The sequence below is a fragment of the Ranitomeya variabilis genome, chromosome 6 (assembly GCF_051348905.1).
Source record: "Ranitomeya variabilis isolate aRanVar5 chromosome 6, aRanVar5.hap1, whole genome shotgun sequence".
Taxonomy (NCBI): domain Eukaryota; kingdom Metazoa; phylum Chordata; class Amphibia; order Anura; family Dendrobatidae; genus Ranitomeya; species Ranitomeya variabilis.
In genome coordinates this window covers 157,342,637-157,368,059 of record NC_135237.1, presented here as the reverse complement: position 1 = coordinate 157,368,059, position 25,423 = coordinate 157,342,637, and the positions used below count along the sequence as shown (strand labels likewise).

Sequence of the window (25,423 nt, the reverse complement as noted above, 5' to 3'; positions counted from 1 at the left end):
ACTGAGTCAACATCAGAGCGGCAATGGGTATGTTACTTTATAATTAAACTAATTAAAACACTGGTACCACTTAAAAAAGCAAACTAAAGTTACAATAAACCCATATAAGTTCTACTAAGAATCCTCTGTGCAGTCAATAAGCAAGGTGGTTCATTCATGGTTTATTGGCCTAAAGAGTTGAAAAGCATGGCTCGAAATTATATGTACTCTGTAGTCTCATATGAATGTAGTAATGGAGCTTAGAGCCATAAAACCTCTAAATGGTACGTGTGCGCATTAATATGGGGCAGCGCACTATGTCAACAATGCTAACAGTCAAGATTTTTCATCTATAGATTTTCCAAAAAATGCTTCCTCATCTAGCATAAGCTACAACAACATTGGACAGCAGTCACATTGGGTTTATTAGTCTTAGGCCTCATTGAGATATCTTTATTCTTCTTGTTCGTAAAAATACAAAGTGTTGTTCATCAAGAGACCCGCGTCCAGTCTGTGCATTGCGGTCCGTGATCGTATCGAGATCCACAGACATCAGCATGAGCCCTAATTTTGATCTAGATTAAAAATTCATGAATTAACATCAAAAATTTGCTGTGTTGAATTTTTTCGGGAATTTGAATTCCTCTCTTTATGGATTTGCTTTTAATTTTCATCAAAAATGTACGTGAAAAGCCTCATACAATATAGTCATAACGAGTTCTAATCAGGAAAAAACACAGGAAACAATACATCACTCATGGACATCTAAACAGGTTGTTGGGTTTGGACAATCTAGTCTTAACATATAACTAGTCCGAAATAATGAGCTAACGGGTCAAAAATAGGCAACCCTTCCACACTGGCTAAAGACAACACTATGGAATCAATAGTAAAAGTGATATTTAGATTGACTTGGTAGATCTCAGGCTCAGAATGGCCCACTTGGGGACCAGGGAAATCCATGATTTACCTCTGGGGGGCATAATCATAGCAGTTGCAGAGGGTGCAATCACAACCGGGTGTAGAGGGGTTGCAAGTATATCAATTATTACACTACACTGGGGCATCAGTGTATGAAGCGGAGAGGTCAGATAGTGACTATACTGCGCTGCAGATGTGCGTGTAAGTGAAATGACAGACGCACTGTAGGAAATGTAATACGGTCCTTAAACCCTACTAACACCAGAGGACAGTTTAGTGTAGTGTTTGCAATGTGACTCCAGGTGTATTTGTTCAGCAGGCTGATGTTCAGAGCTGCTTGTAGACTGACAGTCCTTGCCGCGCATTTGAGAGTGTGTGATATGTAGTAAAAGGGGAACCTAGATGACATGAGAATAGGGTGAGAAAGGATCAGATAGAGTGATTACTTTCTGCATCCAACACCTCTGCATAGGCCAACAATACTGTTATATAGTTAGGTACAATACACTTAAAGGCAATATGTCACCAGAAAATGACCTATTTTTTAAATCAGATTTTTGTGTTACATGTATTTACAAATTGCTATTGATCTGTGTTAAAAAAGAACAAAATTAGTAATCTTGCAATCTTCACAGTAGCCACTGGGGCTACTCATGATAACTTTCCCTAGGTTTTTAGCATGCTCCTTATCATCAGAGGCAGAGTTACAACATTACACAAAGCTGATAAGACAGCATTCAGCAATGGCAATATATGATATCACGGCTGACCCTGCTCCGCCCTTCACAATGACTTTGGCACACGCTCATTAGATGCTTCAATACAAAAGATAGAGTCAAAGTCTGTTCATTGCTGCTAATGTACATGTGCATTTTTAAATGAAACAGGAAGTTATAGTCTAATGAAGCCCCAGTGATAAGTGTGAAAATTGCAACATTTCTAATTTTTATTTTTACTAAAAACTATGTTATGGGAAAAAATTATATTTAACACAAAAACTTGATTTATTCAATAGGTAATTTTTTGATTACACATTACCTTGAATGCCTCATTGGCCTGGCTGCATTACATATTTAAGTGTTGTAGCTATTGTTATAATGTTTTTATCATGGTTGATAATTTTGGAAACACTCCCAAAATATATGATTCATTATTGGAAAAAACAGATGCACTGGGAAAAATTCACTTATAGAATTATTTAGCTAGGAGATGCCATCATTGGGGCTAACCTCTGGCCAGGCTGCAGTTTTCTGCACCGCTGGGTGCACAGGTACCCCTGTGCAGGTCACAAATGATGTACATTAGGGATAAGTCCCCTTTATTTTCAGGATCAAAGATCTCTTGAAGTCTGGCCCCCACCAATCATTATGTGATGGCATATGCTTGTGATATAACATTGGTTTTTAAGACAGGAATAGTCCTTATCATGAAGATTTCTAGGTGACACAACTGATTTGCAGTGTGGTCTTGTGTGGCACTAACATTCCCCATCTGTAACCTTGGAATTAGCTCAGGATCTCAAGTATTAATGAAAATGTCTGTATACTGCATATAGGGTATATAGAAACATCCACTTAAAAGGGAGACGGACTGTGATCATGTGATGGTTGTTTTCTTGCATTAGGATTACGCCTTCTCTGAGGTAGCAATCAAAGGATTAAACCGACACACCCTTGACTTTATATTACAATTTATAACACATGTCACAGCCAAAGATATATATGAAGGACTAAATTCATGATAGGCTCGCTTCTGCTCTGTAACAGGGTGATACATCTTTCTCCATTATAATATCAATGTAAAGTCATATGTAGAGGAAAGGCCTCATTGTAGGCCAGATTGACTCTGGGTGGGTTTGATAAATTCTATCATCCATTTCTGTGCCATGCCACAATGGTGATATTGAGGTTAGGTGGCATCAAACTCATATTTTGGGGTTTGGATGAAAATCACACTAAAGGTCCGCCAACACAGACTAAAGTCAGGGAAACCCGCCGCTATAGACAGGTTCAGCTAACAGTCTGATGTGTGTTGACGCCCCTGACCAATGATGTTGAGGGAGATAATGATCCTCCATGTCTGATTTCGAACTGACAATCCATTTGTTCTCTTCAATGTAAGCCACCGCCAAATATGTCTGATAGCGCATCTCTCATAGCAAACACATCATGAAAATGGGAGCCTCTACATAAATATGTGAACCACCTGGCAAGTGAATGGTTAATCAAGACATGAAATAATCACTGGAAACATTACACTATGCCTAATTAAGAACATTAAGCCATTTTTGCTCTTCATCAGACGGCCAAACCTGCATCTAATCCTGTGATGTGGAGTAACCATGGTAACACGCTTTTGTTCTTAAAGAAAACAATGGGAAAAGACGAAAGTCTGGCACACTGAAAATTATTAACTGTGATCGTTAAATACAGGGGCTGCCGAAACTTGTATTGTACATGTTATATTCTAGCTCCTCTGCGAAAAAGATGTCTTTGAACGCTTCAGTTACATGGCCTCATTTCATGCCTCTATGAGTTCTGTATTAGAACCAGCCAATATTTGTTCTCTATAGCTCCCATAGAATTCCATAGAGCCGAACATGCAACCTCTTAATCCATATCTTTCACCTGTATCTAACTCAGTAGCTTAAAGGGGTTATCTGATGTCATTGATCCCTTTATATTACTGTAGGTTATAGGTTGAACTTGATGGACTTGTTCCTTCTTTCAACTTCCAAATTATGAATGCTACATTCATTCATACTGATTTTTCTGTGTCAGTATCTCATTAGTGCTGTCTATGAAGGGTGCTGGCTGCCTGACTCATTTCAATGGTTAAGCACCATTCCAGCATTTGTTTTATTTTATTTTACCGTTGGCGTGATCCTTCTAATCTAAAGTCCCTAACCCTACTCTCATACTCAGCTGCCGCTGTCTTCACATTTTATCGCCACCACCACTTCCATCGGTCTCCGGCAGTTTGTTTTCAGTGTTTCATGGAGCTGCTCAGAGGTCACTTTGCAATAAAAGTCTATGAGAGCCTCGCTCTGGTTCTCATAGACTTGTACTGAGAGCTTGTTGTTACGTAACTTCTGACTTCCGGCCAGTCACAAGCTGTGCTTACAAGATGGCGCTGTGGGACCGGAGTGATGCCAAAAAAAGGTGAAGACGCCAGAGGGTGAGTATAAGACCGGAGGGAAGAGATGTTACACTAGAATGACTACTCCAGGGCTGAAAAAGAAACTCTGGAGTGGGGCTTTAAGCTTACTCTGTCTATGAATCAGTCAGGAAAGATATAAAGGCCTGCTCAGCTAATGAAATTAGGCATCGGACATCCCCTATTCAACACAGCTCTGGTCATGTGCTAAGACAGAAGGCTCTCTTGTGTCAAACTCAAACCGGATGTACAGCTTTCAGGACCAGCGCTTTCCGATCACAGGGGGATCTGACCGATGGGACTCCAACCCATCTAAAAAACTGGTGCACTAAAGTGCCCCATGTAAATCAACCACCGTTCTTCGGACAGTCTGTTCTCGGAATAGTTGGGGGTCTCGGAGGTCAGAACCCAAGTGATCGCTTGAGAATGCCCCTTTAAGGCTTATTTTATGTAATATATTTCATATCACATTGTTTTCCATTAATTATTGCTCTGCTATTAAATTGTTGTTGTCGCCTTCCTTCCATACAGTACTGTTCAAAAGTTTAGGGTCACCCAGACAATTTTGTGTTTTCCATGAAAACTCATACTTTTATTAATCAAATGAGTTGCCAAATGAATTGAAAATCTAGTTCAGACATTGACAAGGTTAAAAAAAAAATTTTTTATTTGAAATAATAATTTTCTCCTTCAAACTTTGCTTTCGTCAAAGAATGCTCCCTTTGCAGCAATTACAGCATTGCAGTCCTTTGGCATTCTAGCAGTTAATTTGCTGAGGTAATCTGGAGAAATTTCACCCTATGCTTACAGAAGCCCCTCCCACAAGTTGGTTTGGCTTGATGGGCACTTTCTGTGTACCATACGGTCAAGCTGCTCCCACAACAGCTCAATGGGGTTGAGATCTGGCCAATCCATTACAGATAGAATACCAGCTGCCTGCTTCTTCCCTAAATAGTTCTTGCATAATTTGGAGAAGTGCTTTGGGTCATTGTCCTGCTGTATGATGAAATTGGCTCAAATCAAGCACTGACCACAGGGTATGGCATGGCTTTGCAAAATGGAGTGACAGCCTTCCTTATTCAAAATCCCTTTTACCATGTACAAATCTCCCACTTTACCAGCACCAAAGCAACCCCAGACCATCACATTACCTCCACCATGCTTGACAGATGGCGTCAGGCACTCTTCCAGCATCTTTTCAGCTGTTCTGCTTCTCACAAATGTTTTTCTGTGTGATCCAAACACCTCAAACTTGGATTCGTCTGTCCATAACACTTTTTTCCAATCTTCCTCTGTCCAATGTCTGTGTTCTTTTGCCCATATTAATCTTTTCCTCTTATTAGCCAGTCTCAGAAATGACTTTTTCTTTGCCACTCTGCCCTGAAGGCCAGCATCCCAGAGTTGCCTCTTCAACATAGACACTGGCGTTTTGCGTGTACAATTTAATGAAGCTGCCAGTTGAGGACCTGTGAGGCATCGATTTCTCAAACTACAGATTGTAATGTACTTGTCTTCTTGCTCAGTTGTGCAGCGGGGCCTCCCACTTCTCTTTATACTCTGGTTAGAGCCTGTTTGTGCTCTCCTCTGAAGGGAGTAGTTCACACCATTGTGGGAAATCTTCAGTTTCTTTGCAATTTCTCACACAGAATAGCCTTCATTTCTAAGAACAAGAATACACTGTCGAGTTTCACATGAAAGTTCTTTTTTTCTGGCCATTTTGAGAGTTTAATGGAACCAACAAATGTAATGCTCCAGATTCTCAACTAGCTTAAATTAAGGTCACGTTTATAGGTTCTCTAACCAGCCAAACTGTTTTCAGCTGTGCTAACATATTTGCACAAGGGTTTTCAGGGGTATTCTGACCATCCATTAGCCTTCTTACACAGTTGGCAAACACAAAGTACCATAAGAACACTGGAGTGATGGTTGTTGGAAATGGGCCTCTATCTAATATATAAAGCTGAATGTGTGTGTGTGTGTATGTATGTATGTCCGGGATTGGCATCTGAACCGTAGCAGCTACAGCCACAAAATTTTGCACAGTCACACGTCTGGACCCCGAGAGCGTCATAGGCTATGTTGTGAGGTGAAATTTTAACCCCGCGCTTTCCAATTCACCAAACAATTTTGCCCCTATCTACATAATGGGGAAAAAGTGAAAGGAAAAGTGTTGGAGGCGTCGCAGCTACAGGCACAAAATTTTGCACAGTCACACGTCTGGACCCTGAGAGCGTCAAAGCTATATTGTGAGGTGAAATTTTAACCCCGCGCTTTCCAAGTCACCAAACAATTTTGCCCCTATCTACATAATGGGGAAAAAATGAAAGGAAAAGTGTTGGAGGCAAATTAACAGCTGCCAGATGTGAACAAGGGGGACTTAAAGAATGACAGCGATGGCACCAAAGAGTATATACTGTACAGTTGCTAAGGTGGGGCCCCAACATGGGATAATCACACCACCACGGGGATATGAACACACACACAAAATGCGCCACACACTACCACGTGCTCGAACACATATACCACCCTCAGTGCACATTTCACCACACATACACCAACCTCGCCACATAAAAGTAGAAACACAAAAGTCGCCGCTCAAAACTCGCCACGCGCAAAACTCTCCACATGCAAAACTCGCCACACGTGCAAAACTCGCCACACGCAAAACTTGCACACGCAGAAAAATTGCCACACGCAGAAAAATTGCCACATGCACAAAAGTTGCAACACATGCAAAAGTTGCCTCACACAAAACTTGCACATACTCAAAAGGCACCACACATAAAACTCGCCACGCGCAAAACTCGCCATGCGCAAAACTTGCTGCACACAACTTGCTACACTAACCTGTCACATGCAACTCGACACACAAAAAGTTGCTACACGCATGTCGCCACACAAAACTCATCTCACAAAAGTCCCTACATGCATGTCGCCACACGCAACTCAACACACACAACTTGACACACGAAACTCGCCCTAAAACACACACAAGTCTGGTATCCTTCAAAAATAAAAATCTGATTAATAAGCAGACAAACTACAAGAGCAACAAATGTACCATATAGGAATCCGGCAGCTGTCAGTCACATGACCAGTCTATTATGTGTATGTGTGAGCTAATATATACTGCCAGGGGGTGGGCTTACTGTTGGCTGGGGATTTATCAGGCTGCCATTTTAGCTTACAAATACTGAGGTAAAAATACTGACCAAATAACGTGTGAACGAGGGCTAATACAGGAGGAGATGGCATACAGCTATATACTATATACAGGAGATGACACACAGGTATATACTATTTACAGGGGAGATGACACACAGGTATATACTATATACAGGAGGAGATGACACACAGATATATACTATATACAGGAGAGATGACACACAGGTATATACTATATAGAGGAGGAGATGACATACAGGTACATACTACATACAGGAGGAGATGACATACAGGTATATACTATATACAGGAGGAGATGACACACAGGTATATACTATATACAGGAGCAGATTACCTACAGGTATATAGTATATACAGGAGGAGATGACACAGGTATATGCTATGTATAGGAGGAGATGACATACAGGTATATACTATATACAGGAGATGACACACAGATATATACTATATATAGGTGAGATGACACACAGGTATATACTATATACAGGAGATTACATACAGGTATATCTAATATATAAAGCTGAATGTGTGTATGTATGTATGTGTGTATGTCCGGGATTGGCATCTGTACCGTCGCAGCTACAGCCACAAAATTTTGCACAGTCACACGTCTGGACCCCGAGAGCGTCATAGGCTATGTTGTGAGGTGAAATTTTAACCCCGCGCGTTCCAATTCACCAAACAATTTTGCTCCTATCTACATAATGGGGAAAAAGTGAAGGGAAAAGTGTTGGAGGAAAATTGACAGCTGCCAGATGTGAACAATGAGGACTTAAAGAATGAGAGCGATGGCGACAAAGAGTATATACCGTACAGTTGCTAAGGTGGGGCCCCGACATGGGATACTCACCACACACGGGGATATGAACACAAACACAAAATGCGCCACACACTACCACGTGCTTGAACACATATACCACCCTCAGCACACATTTCACCACACACACACACCAACCTCGCCACATAAAAGTCGAAACACAAAAGTCACCACTCAAAACTCGCTACATGCAAAACTCGCCATATGCAAAACTAGGCTCACGCAAAACTCGCCACACGTGCAAAACTCACCTCATGGAAAACTCACCTCATGCAAAACTTGCACACACAGAAAAATTGCCACATGTACAAAAGTTGCACCACATGCAAAAGTTGCCTCACACAAAACTTGCACATACTCAAAATGCACCACACATAAAACTCGCCACGCGCAAAACTCGCCATGCACAAATCTTGCTGCACACAACTTGCTACACTAACCTGTCACATGCAACTCAACACACAAAATGTTGCTACACGCATGTCGCCACACAAAACTCATCTCACAAAAGTCGCTACATGCATGTCGCCACACGCAACTCAACACACACAACTTGACACATAAAACTCGCCCTAAAACACACACAAGTCTGGTATTGTCCTTCAAAAATAAAAATCTGATTAATAAGCAAACTACAAGAGCAACAAATGTACCATATAGGAAATACGGCAGCTGTCAGTCACATGACCTGTCTATTATGTGTATGTGTGAGCTAATATATACTGCCAGGGGGGAGGGCTTCCTGTTGGCTGGGGATTTATCAGGCTGCCAATAGCAACCAATCACAGCTCAGCTTCTATTTTGCTACAGTTAATTAACCTGAGCTCTGATTGGTTAATATAGGCAACAAAGACATTCTCAGTATAACAAAGCTAATATATGTTGTGAAATGCTTCTATTTGCTTAGTTTTTGCCTTTTAATAATTACATTTCTATCTATTTGTTTTGTGGTTTTTGTGTGCAGAATAAATTTTTGTTAACACATTCTATTTTGCTAACAGCAGTCATTAACCCGGGCGAAGCCGGGTAGTACAGCTAGTACACCTATAAAGGTATTGCATTACAAACCAGACGTTTGCAGCTAGAATAGTCATTTATCACATTAACAATGTATAGAGTGTATTTCTGAATCATTTAATGTTAGCTTCATTGGAAAAAACTGTGCTTTTCTTTCAAAAATAAGGAAATTTCTAAGTGACCCTAAACTTTTGAACGGTAGTGTATATTCAACAGACATTAGCTACATATTTATGCACCCTCTAGAGCTCTCCTCAACATCAGAGATAACTAGTTCTGTTTAATGGAAGAATAAATAACTTGCCCTAGGATTTATACCGTGGTGAGTACCTTTGTATAAAACAAGCTGATGGCAGAATGTCTTCTGGGTTACTTTATATGCAAACGGAAAAGGACAAGATTAATAATTCAGCTTTGTGGGTGGTCATGTGGAACAGTCCTCCGGTTATATGAAGATAACGTATTTTCTGCATTGCATTCTACCAAATAGCGCTGCAACCCTGAATGCTCTGCTCATTTCTGCATGTCGAAACCATAGAGGAAATTGCAGCAGTATCGGCGTGTAGGCTGACGGGTGATCTTGTGTTTGCAGGGCACTGAAGTGAGCACTTTCCTATAAAAACAAAGTCAGAGACCGCAGTAAAGAACATTTCTACCTGCAAACAACCTGAACAACAAAGTGAGGTCAGAGATAACAAAGTTATTCTTTCACTTCGTATGGACAACCTTGAGCAATCATTCTAAAGACCAGAACTTGCTCTTTGAGCGCTTGCTTTGTGTCCTTAATACACAGTATCACAGTGGTCGGGCTCGTGAATTATTCATTGGTTTCATAATTAGAGCAGTTTGAATACAAACGACACAAGGGCAGCGCTAATTAATAGTTAATTGGTCTCCCTTTCAATCTTGTTGGCAGCCAGCATTAGATGGACGATGAAGATAATATTTTTGGGAGCTTCAAAACATTGTGAAACAGCCACTCAATAGTCAGAAACATCAGAAACATCGGCTTTATTCGGGCTCTTCGCTGAAGAGTTGCTACATTTTGGCTACAGATTATGTGCCTTAAGTGTCCTGCACATGACAGAGCCGCATGCACAAGTCTTTATGGAGGCACGTCATTCCCTCCCACACAGCTGTAGACATTCTGTATGGTGCTTCTGCAGTACTGCAGAGGTGTTTTTCCCCTGGAAGCACTGTAACATATAGGTGTCCATGTTGATATACAGTATTGATGACGGCAGCCCTCTTCTTTGAAGAATATATTTTATTCCTCCAAGCATGTACTTTTTTATGATTGATTTTTCGTGACGTGGTGGTAGAACCATTGTATACCTTTTTTATGCTTCATACATGAACCTAACAGATGTTCTACTGTAACTAATGTTACTATAGGTAATAATAGAGTATTCAGAGCAAGCTTCTCAAAAGGAGAGCACCACTTTAAATAAAGAATATTATGTAGCCTTCTATTGTTTGCACTTTTTTAAAATCTGCCGCTCCCATGCTTATTCTATTTTATTTTTTTATCCGTCATATAGTTCTAGAGATATGGGCCTTTTTATTGAATGTTAACTTTATTTTTTTTATTAAGGGGGCAGGGCTTCCAGGATTTCCTGGGGGCGCGTTTTTAGACTAAGAAAAAACCCTTATCTCTGGACCCCTATGGGGGATTTATAAAAACAAAAACTGCATACTGCAGGGGAGCAACAAGAATACACTATGAGCAAAAATTTGCCACTTCTGACCTGGTAACAAGTCCTTTTTCAATCAAGAAAAAACATTATTATTTATTGTTATAGCATAATTTATTCCATGGCGCTTTACATGTCAAAAGGGGTATACATAATAAAAAAAGTACAATAATCTTGAACAAAATGAGTCATCGTCGACTAGTACAGGAGGAGAGAGGACCCTGCCTGCGAGGGCTCACAATCTACAAGGGATGGGTGAGGAAACAGTAGGCGAGGGTAGAGCTGGTCATGCAGTGTGGTGGAACAGAGGTTACTGCAGGTAGTAGGCTTGTTGGAAGACGTAGGTCTTCAGGTTCCTTTTGAAGGTTTCCACTGTTGGCGAAGCGAGAGTCTGATATGTCTGGGTAGATTGTGGGAAGAGGAGATAAGAGGAGAGTAGAGAAGGAGATCCTGTGAGGATCGGAGGTTGCGTGCAGGTAAGTACCGGGAGACGAGGTCACAGATGTATGGAGGAGACAGGTTGTGGATGGCTTTGTATGTCATGGTTGGGGTTTTGAACTGGAGTCTGTGGGCAATGGGGAGTCAGAGAAGGGATTGACAGAGAGGAGAGGCCGCTGAATAGCGGGGGGACAGGTTGATTAGTCGGGCAGCGGACTTTAGGATAGATTGCAGAAGTGTGAGAGTGTTAAAGGAGAGGCCCCAAAGCAGGAGATGGCAGTAGTCTAGGGATATTAAAGGGGTTGTCCAAGAACCTATAATCTAGAACATTTCTCACTTTTCCACATTCTGTGGTCCCATTGGTCTTTCATAGCTGTCCTGCAGTAATAACATCCAGACTGCCCTGACATGACAGCTGCAGCCAATCACTGGTTTTAGTGTTGGTAGTGGCACATTTTGCACTGGCCAGTGATTGCAGGTTATTTGCAGGAAGTAGAAATATAATTAGTAAAAGAAAAATATGAGAAACCAGTGGGATGTCTGGAGGGGCGGGTGACTTGCCATATAACTATCATGTCTTATGCTATTATACTGCGTTCTATACTTTCTGGCCATTCACTTGGGTACCTCTCATATCTCTGCAGAAATGCACGATCTGTATTACTAAAATAAAAGTAGGCATATTTTCCTGCGTATAATGTCTTGCCGTTGCCTTTCAGGAAAAAAAAATCCAGTTAGGTGCAGAGAAAGAATCCTGCACAAGGACACAAGCGAATGCAGTCAAATTCCATTAATCTATAATCCGTTTGGAATGATCCTTTGCTAAGTTTGTTATAAAGTTACCTGAATGTTCCGCCTTTTGTAAGTGAAATGGTAAAACCAAGGACAGCAGAAGAAAAGTGTCATCAGAAACAATGGCAAAATACCATATAGTAGCCTAATGAATGTTACCGACTCCTATGTTTAAATCTATAGCTGCAGAGACAATGTGTCCATTACTAACAAGCCTGCTTAGAAGCTTCAGCACCTGCAAACATGTACACACAGGCTTCAAAGAAGGCAACATGTCTACTGGGCACAGAAGAGGAGTTCATACTCACCGTACCCACATGTACGTGAAACCAGTTGATACCTTATTTGCAGCTTCTCACAATGTAAGTCTGTCAGCGGTTCTACCCAACAGCTAACAGCCCTCTATAGCTGCTGGACAGAGGTGCTGGGATAGGCCCATGTGCATGGACATGCAGGATGCAGGACAGAGGAATCCCAAGTTTACATTCCCTTAGGACTGATAGCACATACCAAGGGGTTATCCGTCATAAGCAATGTCCAGGGCTCTCTGCACCAAATACCTTCAACTTCTCTCCTCTACCTGAGTGGCGGCTGTAGCTGTCTCTTGATTTAATGCTACTGTCATCATTAATAGTTTACAAGTGGGAGAATTCAATCAAAAGTGTCTGGACCACTGCACATAAAGGGACTGCCCTCTGGACCCGTTCTGCTCAGTGCCAGGGATGATAAAATTTGGATTCCTTTGGCATGCAACCTACGTGACCATGGGACGTTTCAACTTCTCTTCCCATAACCTATCTAGCACTCTCTGAAGAATGACAACTTTACAGCCATCTTATTTAATGACTTAAGAGACTCCACTCCCTTTCTCGATGCATTGTACATAATCTACCAGATAACACATGGAAGAAAGATTGTACAGCGATTGTAAAAATGTAGCATGCCTCTAGCCTTGTTTCGCAAAGGTGATTGCCCTGTTGTGACACAAGTCTGGAGGCAGGCAATTAACATGTCGCCAATAATGAAAAGACTTGGGCTTACTGATCAACAGCAAACTCAATTTTAGTGACCAGTGCCAGGCAGCTGCCGCCAAGGCAAATAGCATAATGGGATGCATTCAAATACGCATCGATGCTCATGATGAGAACATAAGACCCAATTCATCAAGATGTTGTGACTTATGATGTTTTTACGCCTTTCCCAGCCATCTCAGCCAAAATAGGGGAAGCCTGAGTTGGATGGGGCAGAGCAAAGCATGCCCGGGCAAATTTATCAAAATTTATGCCACCATAGAGGCATAAATGACAGGAGAAATGCACTCTAGTGCCTGACTGAAGTAATATTTCTGACTCCCAATAAGTCATTAGTGTGGCCACTCTAAAAATACTATGGAAAGTTTCGGACTCCAGTGTATAAGAAGGACTGAACTGAACTAGACCAGGTACAGAGAAGAGCATCCAAAGTTATTAAAAGGATGGGTGGACTACTGTACCAAGACAGGTTATCAAACTTGGGGTTATTCAGTTTGGAAAAATGAAGTCTTAGAGGCCTTTATTCTGCAATGGGACGCTGATCCAGGGAACCTTCAAGAGGTAGTCCAAGACAACAATTGATGACCTATCTGTCAAGTGAATGGGAGACAAGTTGGTGTACTAAGTAAGGTCTGCTGTGTGTTCAGCCTTATATATCACTCAAATCCGGCTGCAGATGGAGCAGATTTCTGCTTATCAGTGGTGTGCAAAATATCGGACTTGGCGAAATTGGCGATCGAGCCTACACATAGGTCATCAATTTTAAAATCTCGGACAACCCCTTTAAAACTACAAAACTATGAAGACAGGTTTCTTATTATTCTTGTAAACCCCTCTAATTGAGGCTCATTATTTTAGTATTCTCGACGATGCTGGTGAGCACATAAGCTTTACATCTCCATAACAGGGATCTGCAGGCTAATCCTTGTACAACACTGTCCTATACGTGTCACATCATTCCCTTCCACACAGCTTCTCTGGGAAAGTGCATTTATAGGCAGTCAAATAAAAACCATCAAACAAACTTGACATTATAATTATTGAGATCAAACATCCCCTCACCCTTATAATATATGTAAGATGCAAATGGTGGTAGACTACTGGAAATGCAGACATAGCACATGAAATAACAGAAGAGGTGAACAAAGAGTGGTGAAAAAAAAGTAGCATCAAGTGCGAGTACTAAGGTCATGCGTATAAACTTATGGCGCTTGCTGCACAGTACATTAGGTAACTGTGAGGTTTGGATTATTTCTTGCATTCTTCTGTCCTCAAAAGGGCTGTCTATATTACAAGAGTGAGGACATATGTGCTTCCTTAAAGGTATAGATAAGTTTTACTTAAAAATCCATTTTACTGGCTAAATATAGTAGCCTCAGATTCTAGAGCACAAATCACCATAGGTCCTTAGGTAGGATTCGAGCAACCTCACATTTAAAATGTTGTATTTCATGCCACTTATTTAATTGCATAAGCAACCACGTAATGTATTTTTTGCTTATGGTTTGCCACAGTTGGAGCGGTTCTTCCATGATAATTCTTTTATAGCTAAAAAAGGGGTTTTGAAGCAAGGACTAACTCTATAATGTAAATGTGCCCTAATAGGGAAACGTGAAGGGGTGGGTTATCCTGAACGTTTTACAAAAATGATAAAACAGAACACACAGGGAATGATTGGTATATCACTTGACATTTTTACACCAAATTCTTCAAAGAGGCGCACCTGGTTCATAAATTTTTTGCAAAATCAAAACTGCTCTTTATTTTTGTCTTTAACCTCTTTTTAGGGAAAAGAGTAGCATATTCCACTAAAATTTACTCTAAGATTTCAGACATACATAAAAATCACTCCGGGTGGGGGGGGACTGAAATACATTTGTGACAAATTTTGCAACTTTTCAAAAAAAGCCGCAAATGATGAATCGAGCAAAAACATCTGTAAACCCTAACTTCTGCCCACAGTGGCGAATGTAAAAAAAAAAAAAAGAAAAAAAATAGACTTCAAACAAGACAAAAATGGAACAGATCAATATGGCAAAAAAAAGTTGCCAAACCCTAAAAACTCAACGAAAAAAAGGTGAACGGGAGGAATCAATCCCAAGGTGTTTTAATGATCTGTACCCCTATCATTTTTATGAAATATGTTCTAACAAAAAAACATTGTAAAAATTAATTTTGTAAGAAGAGACACCAGTATAGGAACGTGTTTGCTTTGTACCTTTATATAGTAGCTTTGGAGAAGGGTCATCAGCTCACTTGACATGGTATGTTGCAGGAAGGAATGTGTTATGCTGCAGGGCACATACAACCTACTTAGCTCTATCTGGAGTACTCTGCTCAACCAGCGATTGGTAATCATACTGTACAATGAGATTTGCATGAAGAAGTTTTACATCCTGGAATTTGTATCACAGTACATGGTAAATCCAAGGTTATATGGAATCTGATAGAAAAGGCTATGGCATTGGATGATACATTAAGTACTACTGCATACTGCTTGCAGAGCAAAGGATGTAATGATATTGTATTCCTTTAAACACATTATTACTAAGATGCACGTCATATTTTTCTTCTAAAAAAAATGTAAGTTTCAGACGCGACAACATAAGTTACTTTGTGACAGAACGTAAGGTTTTTAAACGACTGTTCAAACCAAGCACAAGCATTCTGTGAACCCTTCGCATGGGCAACCAGTTCAGTGCACATTCACGTCCTACTTGTTTTCCTTCTATTTACAGGAGTCAGAGGAGGGCAACAATAGATGAAGAATAAGTAGTTAGGAAGGTTCACTGAACACTTTGGCCACACCAAGGGTGTACCAAGAAGCTGTTATTGGTTTTAACAGTCATTTTAAAATAGTAAAAGAAATTCTTTAAAATAGTATGAGGAATACAGAACAATAATACAGGACTAACATTGAGGCTTTATTAATTTCTGATTACATCTAATTTGACCACTTGTTACCTTGCCATATTGCTCATACATTGTTTTGTCTACATTGTGACTGATCCATGCCCACGCGCCTCATAGAATACACTATCCCTAATCCGCACATCCTAAATTCTGTATGAGTAATGAGCTGGGGTTGTATTTATTAGTCGTGTCTGTATTTTATGCAATCATTTCTTCCCTGTAGTACTTTGATGTATGTGTTCAAATGAACCTTCCTCTTAGGCTAAGCTCATATGAGGGCGTCAAAATTTTCAGGTTTTTTTTACTGTATTGTCATCCGTATGGCAATCGTTTTTATACATCAGCAGTTTTCAACATTTACAAGACCAAAAACAATTTACTCTGTGTCTAATGGAAATGTATTTATAAAAAATGGATGCCGTACAGTTGATCTGTGCTGGATACAATAGACCTGAATGGGAGAGTCTCATCTGAAATATGGAAGAGACTAGGGCACACTGCAATTGTTTTCACACAGACATACAGTCTGTGATAAAAACTGGTCATCTGAACAGGCTAATTGAATAACATTAGTCTGTGTGATGTCCATTTTTTCCGTGGACAGCACTCGGACTGAAAATACGCTTGTATGAATGCAGCCATAGCTGGAGGTGCAGCAAGCAGCTTTTCTTCTAAACTTGCAAGTAACTCCACTAACTGAAGAAGGAAGCATAGTTTCCAGTTCACTTCAGAATATTACCAGTCCAAACATGCCCGCTCAGTTCAAAAGTAGTGGAAATGTAGCTCCATACATGCTGTCTCTGATAGAAAACACTAAACCCTTCAATTTTTCCATGCCAGTGATGGTGTTGTCCAGTTAGGAGGACATACCCGTGCTCTCTTTCCCACAGGCAAATTCTAAAGTAAATGACTGACCAATCTTCACCAACCAGGTCTATCATTGATACATATCCAATTTCACATAATATATTTCATGACATAATGTAGCACAGCACAACTAGGAATAGCAACCACTGGTGTCCATTATGATCACCCATGTAATCCACACATGGATGTATGCTGCTCATAGTTCACAAATCCAAAGCAGAAAATTGTCAGGTGCTTTGTGGGCTTATTGCATGTAAGATTTCAAATCTGCATGAAAAGCGTATCATGTGAGCATACTCTAATACTCATTATATGGCTGGAGTCACACCAGCGTATGGCATCCGATGAGAGAGCATGGGATGCGATACGCTAATGACCCTCGGCTCCTGCTGTGCTGCGAGTGGGAGCTGAGTGTCATGCTGCTGGTCTCCGATCCTCTCGCAAAGTGATTATCAGAGCACAGCGGCAGGGGAGACAGAGAAATTAATTTCTCAATCTCCTCCACAGCCGGCGTCAGAGTATATCACAAGGCACTTGGGTGATATCCATGTGATGAGCGTTGTGTCACTCGCACCCATTGACTTTTAAGGTGCGAGTGAGCCGAGACTTGACCGAGTCTCGGTGCCAATGGCAGCATGCTGCGATTGTTCTCACAGGCCGATTTGGCATGAGAAAATAATCACAGATGTGAGCTGGCCCACAGAGTAACACTGGGCTGAGTGCTATGCAATGTTTTATCACATAGCACTCGGCCATATTGTATGGTAGTGTGACTCCGGCCTAATGTTACTGTATATCTACATGTTCAGTATTTGGACAGTATTTTACCTCAGTATTTGTAAGCCAAAACCAGGAGTGGGTGATAAATGCAGAAGTGGTGACGTGTTTCTATTATCTTTTCCTCTGATTGTTCCTCTCCTGATTTTGGCTTACACATACTGAGGTAAAATACTGACCAAATCCTGTATGTGTGACTGTGGCCTAAGCCATAGAAGCTGGGGGAAAATACCTAGTGATAAGTAGCATGGCATCTGAAGAAACATAGCTCACATGTAGGCAATCAATGAGGTATAGCGTGGCCCCATAGAATTCGCTAAGTACTTTATTACAAATCCATAAAACTTGTATGCAGCAATGTAATAGCAACGTGGATGAGTCCTTAAAGTGGTTGTCCACTACTGGTCAACCCCTGCTTAGTCAATTCAGGACCCCAGTTAAATTAGAAACAGTATATGCTCACCTCTTACAGCGCCGCCATTTCAGCAATGGCGGTGCCACTGTTCCCGGACAGTGACTTATTTTGTCAGGTGCCGGATGCAGCCAATGAGCAGTTACTGTTTGACTGCAGCTCATCTAAATTCTGTCAGGGCGAATGTTACTCTCTGACAAAATAGTAAAGGTTACAGTTAGAAAGCAGCCGTTCATTGGTTACATCTGGAATGTGACACCATAAGTCACATAACTCTGTGGGAACAGTGGTGCTGACAATAGTGGAACAGTACACTGTAGGAGGTGGGCATCCATTGTTTTTATATTAATTAGGGTCCTGAATTAAGCTGGGGGCTGCCCAGTCATGGAAAAACACAATTACCAGTTCACACTATTCAGTAGATGATGAATTTACTAACGATGGGATGGACTCCTATTGAATATACACACAATGACAGATGACCTGGACTTGGACAGTACTTTACTGTACTTAGTTATACAAGACTAACCAGATAAACGGGTGGTGGAGAAATTCAGGGTAGTACAGGAAACATACCAAAAGGTTTCACATGGATTAGAAGGTTTCTACTTAACATATGTATGTAAATGTTGCAGTAAATATCATGACAGTAGCAGTCATTTGTACTGCACTATAATGACGTTCTTGGCTTATTGTTGTTGATGGCCAGAAGTGTAGCAATAGACAAAATTCCTGATCAACAATTCCTCCAGTTTCTATGGACCACAGCACCACCATGACCACTACCACACCTCTACATATTATAATCTGCAATATACTAATTAACATTTCATTAAAATCCTTTTCTTCATTGATTCAATCACTAATTCCACCACGCACACCTTTACAAGAGTCCTAATGCTATACATACATAATAAGATTTGGTTTTGGCTTCACTTATTATGAATATTGAAGTGAAGAAAAACGTATGTCGGTCCATCTATCCTACATTACTTCTAGTTTTCACAATACATTGGTAATAGCCACAATTTTGAATCCCTGAAATAAATTAATCTAATGTTATACCGAATATTCACCCAATATCATATCAATCATGAGGGATTAGAATAAGCTAACAGCTTTTTCCATTCATCTGTATAGAGTTCACTTACGTGCTGAATCAAAGAAGCATATGCTCCACTGCTGGGGATTTTTTTCATGCAGATTTCAGTACATGTTCTGCACCTGGAATCTGTGTGAAAACCACTTCCAAACCATCTCCTATTCCCAAAATGTATGTTGCAGTTTATACAGCTGCAGATTTTTACTCTGTGGATTACTAACATAAGGCAAATTCACACTGGATCCACAGCATTTCCAACTGAAAACCCTTTGTCCAATGGGAGCCTTTCATTTTGGCTGTAGATTCCACTACAACGGCATGGTAAAATATTCTAGGGGAAATTCAGTGTGAGCATACCCTAAGGCTAAGCTCCAAAGACAAGTATTTGGTGCATTTTTTCTATTGTTTATTTTCCCTCTAGACTTGAATGAGATGTGTAAAATCAGCATATGCGCTTTTGGTACACTTCTGCAGCAGAAATACAGTAAAAACGCATGCAAGATATATGCATGACTTTATCGAAGCTAAAGAAGAAGTATCCAAAACCAAGAAATTTTATGTAAAACATGACATACCAAAAGAAAAGATGAAAACCACTGCTGAAAAAATGTGATAAAACAAATGTAAAGAACTCACTAAAAACCAATAAAAAAGCGCAAATGGCCTAAATCAACTAAGTGGTGCGAACATGATGTAAGGCCAGTTTCACATTTGCGGTTGTGTCCGCAGCGTTTCTTACGCAATTATCCGCATGCGTTGTGTATTCCTATATTTAACATTAGGGACGCATGAGTCTGCGATTGGTTGCGTTTTGCCGCGTTTGATGACTCATGCGTTGTTTCGGCATCTGCGGTTTGGTGCGGTAAACGCAACATGTAGTAATTTTAGAGGCGTCAATTTGCCGCCTAGAAACTTATGCAGTTGTTAGCGCAAGGAATGCGGCAAAAAAACACATTACTATCTATGGGAACGCATGTGTACACATGTCTTTGCGTACGCATGCGTTTGATGCGCTTGCGTACTTCGGACTGCGCATGTCCATTAAAAACACACCCTCCTGGAAATATCAAACGCATGCGCATAAAAAGCGCAAACACATGTAAAAACGCATGCAAACACTGCGTTTTTTTACCATCATGCGTAAGCTGATGCGGATAAAAAACGCTGCATTATCAGACGTTTGCATGCGTTTTTGCATGCGTTTGCGGATGATACGCTGCGGATTCTAACGCAAATGTGAAAGTAGCCTAAAAAATGTTCTGCATCAAAAAGGCACCAAAATGTTCATCTTGGCAACTTAGCCTAGCATCCACTTCTCCTAAAACATAAACTGCAGCAAAGCTTCCTACTAGTGATGAGGGAATGTGCTAGGATAAGGCGTTATCCGAGCATGCTCATATGTGGTGTGTCTTTGGCGTGCTTGAATAAAATGTTTGCAATTCCACGCCTGCATGTCTCGCGACTGTTAGCCTAAACACAGGCATGGATTGCTTGTTTGTTAGAAAATCCCTATATGTGTTGCGGCTGTCTAACAGCTGCGAAAGACGCAGGCTAGAGTTGAGCGAATTTGTTTGGAATCGATTGCCGAATCTGAATTTGCCATATTCGTGCCATATTGTTACCCTATTCGTGCCGAATTTATGTTTGATGATTGGTTCTGAACATATTCGGTTATGTCTACTCTCGTTAACTCCAATGACGTTTGGCTGTGTTCGGCAAATATAATATTCACCGCCGATCATAATCGAAATCGAATTTTGAAAAATTTGCTCAACTCTAACGCAGGAGTGAGGGCTCAAACATATTATACGAACACGCAGAAAACACACAGTTAGTACACGAGCATGCTCCAATAACACCTAATCCAAGCATGTTCACTCATCACTACTTCCTACCAAACCACGGCCATGTGTGAATATACACAAAGGGAGACATTGGATGAAGATAAACTATGTAATCTGTTTATTGACTGCCTGCTACCTTCCTAAACAAGAAGCTTCTGGATCAGTCTGACAAACAGGAGTGGGCACCTATCATTAAACTATTCTTCTTTGGTATAGACACATAAATATACCTAAGGCAAAGTCCTAGAAAAGATTCAAGTGTTTAGCTCAGTTTCTGCTCTAAGTGTCTTAAAAATGCTTTGTCTCAGAGCCAGAACAAAAGCAGCTGAAGTCGACTCCTTGACAATACCGCACAGGGAAAGCAGGTAGGGACTTGCAGGTCAGAAACGTGTTTTCGGCACTCACGGAGAGGTGTTTCTGCCAGTGACCTATTTGATAGTGCACAGTCACGGAAATGTATAGTGGAGGCTAGGCTTTGCAATCTTGCTGCAGTTTGGCTAGTGTATCCACTGGCACTTGGCCAGGCTTCTACTTGCAAAGTTCAAGATTTACTGGAGAGTCAGACAATAAGAGGGAAAGAGAGGGGGGAAATAAGTGAAGGATTTATGCAATGGTGAGAACTACTTAAAGGTTGGCTAATCCACCGGAGAAAGTAAAAATCTATTTCCAAATAATATCAATGGTCATCAATAAACTATTCGACAATCGCCTCAAAAGTGTCTGGCTTCGAAATTCAAGCAAAGGCTATAGAAATACTTACAACATCTGCAAATCCCATATATGTAGCGTAGCTCACTATTGCTTCCCATTGTGATCCATTTTAGGAAGGCAATGGGATTTGTCATAGAAAGTCTAGAAAAATATCCGCTCCCATCAATCGTTTATCTCACGGGTCTAGAGTTAGGAGATTCCATGTGTACATGGTTAGGACAATTAGAAGCTCTTTCTAGAGACGTTATGGGTATAAGCTCTGTGCTCCCGGCTAAGTGATATTTTAAAGAATGCCCATATTGTAAACTCCACAGGATTTTATCATATGAAATATGTCCTGTGCTCAAGTTATGTACTACTACCCATACACACTGGAAAATGGAGCCAAAGTGCTACACACATATGTAACATGTTCTGTCTAGGCCATGAAGTTCAACCTCTGGGAAATAGAGAACATGTAGTTTGAAATGGAGTAGGCAGATTAGTAGGCTTGTGAATGGCTGTTGTCTTTACTAATGGTGCATTGTACGATATGTTGTACTGAGACTTCCAATGAAAACTTCTTAAGACATGTCTCTGTCATTTTGTGACGTACAGTATACAGAATGTATTTTTTTTTTACCCTTTCCAAATATACAATTGTGCTTTTGAGACTGTTGATTTCGGATCAGGAGACTCGCGTCCAGTATGGACATCACTCCTGGTACCTGGATCATGAATGTTGAACGTGTGAAACTAGCCTTCCATTATCCACCGAAGCAGAGATGCCATCCTGAACTCTAAGGCCTGGTTCACATTACCATAAATGACCAATTAGATTCATACTGGGCACTGCCACTGTAATAAGCCCCGGGCACTACACATGTATTGCTGCTGAGACTACATGGAAGACAATACACAAAATAGTGTGAACACCTCACAAATACATTTATAGAGTTGTCCAGATTTGGGGACTTTTTTTTACTTAATTGGATGTTTTGGGGGCTAAAAAACAGTTTTGCAATTGGGTGTCAGTAAACATTTGGCACGGTGTGGCTTTTACAGGCTCTATATTTCTCTGTACATTCGAACTTTGATGAAGATCATAAGTCATCTGAAAGAGGCCCAGAAAAGACAGAACCATAATAGTGAGCTGACTGATGGGCACACAGTTAACTCATTCTGCAGCAACTGAAAAAAATGTTTTAGCCCCAGTTATACGCATGAGAGTAAAGACAATGTCCCCAAAGGTAGGCAAACCTCATAACCCTTTTTTACCAAAAGAAACTAAAATTTGCATAAAAACATTTAAAACCTACAAATGATATTCAGACTGTCACAGATAAATACTGTGAAAAAGACAATGCGGCCGCAGACATATCCCCAATATTATGGGATGACCCACTTGAATGCATACAAGACCCAACAAACCTTTTCATAAAATGTACCCAGTGCCTGTGGGAGAAACGGGTGGTTGCAGTGTGGGCAGTGAGTTCTAAGGCTAAACCGGGGAATAAAAATAATAATCTTTTATTTTTATATAGCGCTAACATATTCTGCAGCGCTTTACAGTTTGCACATATCATCGCTGTCCCCGATGGGGCTCACAATCTAAATTCCCTATCAGTCTGTCTTTGGAATGTGGGAGGAAGCCGGAGTACCCGGAGGAAACCCACGCAAACACGGGGAGAACATACAAACTCCTTGCAGATGTTGTCCTTGGTGGGGTTTGAACCCAGGACTCCAGCGCTGCAAGGCTGCAGTGCTAACCACTGCGCCACCGTGCTGCCCCTGAGGTATATGGAATACTGTTGTGAATTCTGCTCTTGGGCTCCCTCCGGTGGTTGTTGGTGGTAGTGCAGTTGTCTTGGGGTTGTAATCCGGGCAGGTGTTTCTGCTGATTGCAGCTCTATTAGGTATTTAGGTGTGCAGGATCCATGAGTCCATGCCAGTTGTCCATTGTACTTGGAGGGATTGCATCTCTCTCTGGCTCCTCATGCCCTGCTGCCAATTCTGCTAAGATAAGTCTCTGGTTTTTTGTCTCTGTGCACACATGCAGTGTGCTTTGCAATTCAGTGCAATTCATTGTGTTTTTGTCCAGCTTAGACTTTGTTTGGATTTTTCAGTCATGCTGGATTCTCAGGAGATGCAGATATACTTTCTATGTCTTTAGTTAGATGTAGAATATTTGTATTATCTGCTGTGGATATTTTTAGGATTTTAATACTGACCGCTTAGAATTCTGTCCTATCCTTTTCTATTTAGCTAGAAGTGCCTCTTTTGCTAAATCCTGTTTTTCTGCCTGCGTGTGTTTTTCCTCTTATACTCACAGTCAATATTTGTGGGGGGCTGCCTATCCTTTGGGGTTCTGCTCTGAGGCAAAATAGAATTCCCATTTCCATCTATAGGGGTATTTAGTCCTCCGGCTGTGTCGAGGTGTCTAGGACGTGTTAGGTACATTCCACGGCTACTTCTAGTTGCGGTGTTAGTTTAGGGGTTGCGGTCAGTACAGGTACCACCTACTCCTGAGAAAGTCTCTCATGCGGCTCCAAGGTCACCGGATCATAACAGAATACCCAATGTGTGATACAGAGGGATAGAAATCAAGGAACAAAAATAAAAAAAATGTAGCAGATAATGCATGATCCAAAAATAAGTATCACCTAAAGACAGTACATGAAACCAGGGAAAGAAACTGCATGTATATGGCCACTGAATGGCCAAGTTATCAATTTATTTGTGATGCTACTTAGCATTGTCTTCCATCTTTCATGCATTACTGTAATATAGTCGTATTTTATGGTCCCTACAAGCAGATTACTATAGTGCTAGATGTTTGATATAAGCCGAGTCTGGCTGTTGTTACTATATTAGAAATCCCAATATATGGTGATATTGTCTCCAGTCTAAAATAAAGAAAATCTTGGCCATGATTGTCTCCTAACTACAGACACCTATGAGGATGGCAGGAGACTTTCTCTTAGTGTACGGTCTGCTAAGTAGGTGCACACGTCAGTACATATGGAGGCAATAAGAAAAACAGCTGTCCAGATGTCATTAATAAACTGCACCGTGTGCCTGGACCATGATGTGGGACCTGCTCACCTAGACGTAGCGACAAGCTCACGTGTAATCCATGTCCACTTGTGTTGCGTGCGTGTAGCATGGACAGCCCGTCGCTATACCCTCACTTTCTCCATCACGTGTACTTGGTAATACTGAGAACAATCTGATCCAGATTAGACCGTTTTTTAAAATAATCTGCAATTTTGGAATGCTGATTATGAAAGCGACGTACACTAGAAGACATCTGCACGGATGGGATTGATTTTCAATGTACTTGCTATGATCATAGTGCAAATTAGAAACTGTAGACAATATAGAACAATTATTTGACATCCCAAAACCGAATGTTAACAGTTTTTATATATATGGTCAGTTTTTTTTGTGAAAAATGGCAATCATGTCACATGTACAGATTGGAAAAAGAGCTTAAAGGAAATCTGCCACCAGAGATGCTTCATTTCTAGTATATGTCTTAGTAAGAATACGCTATAACGAGTAGCCCCTCAACGCCATAATTGGCTGGATGAATAGTGGCGAGGGGCTAGATGGTGAGGGGTGTCGTACATACAGTGCAGTCTTACAGCCCCCACATCAGAAGGGTCAAAATATAAACTCTCTATTCCAAGACATCTATTGAATCACCTAAATTGAGACAGTTCTCTGTGAAGACAGAGGGTCCTGCCTGTCCATGAATGGAAGAAATACCTGGGGTGTCACCCTG

General features: G+C 40.9%; 1 protein-coding gene across 3 annotated transcripts in view; it reads right to left on the bottom strand.

Annotated features, from left to right (window-relative positions):
* Positions 1–25,423, bottom strand: part of EGFR (epidermal growth factor receptor) — a 213,867-nt gene that overhangs the window by 186,672 nt on the left and 1,772 nt on the right. The window lies entirely within an intron of this gene.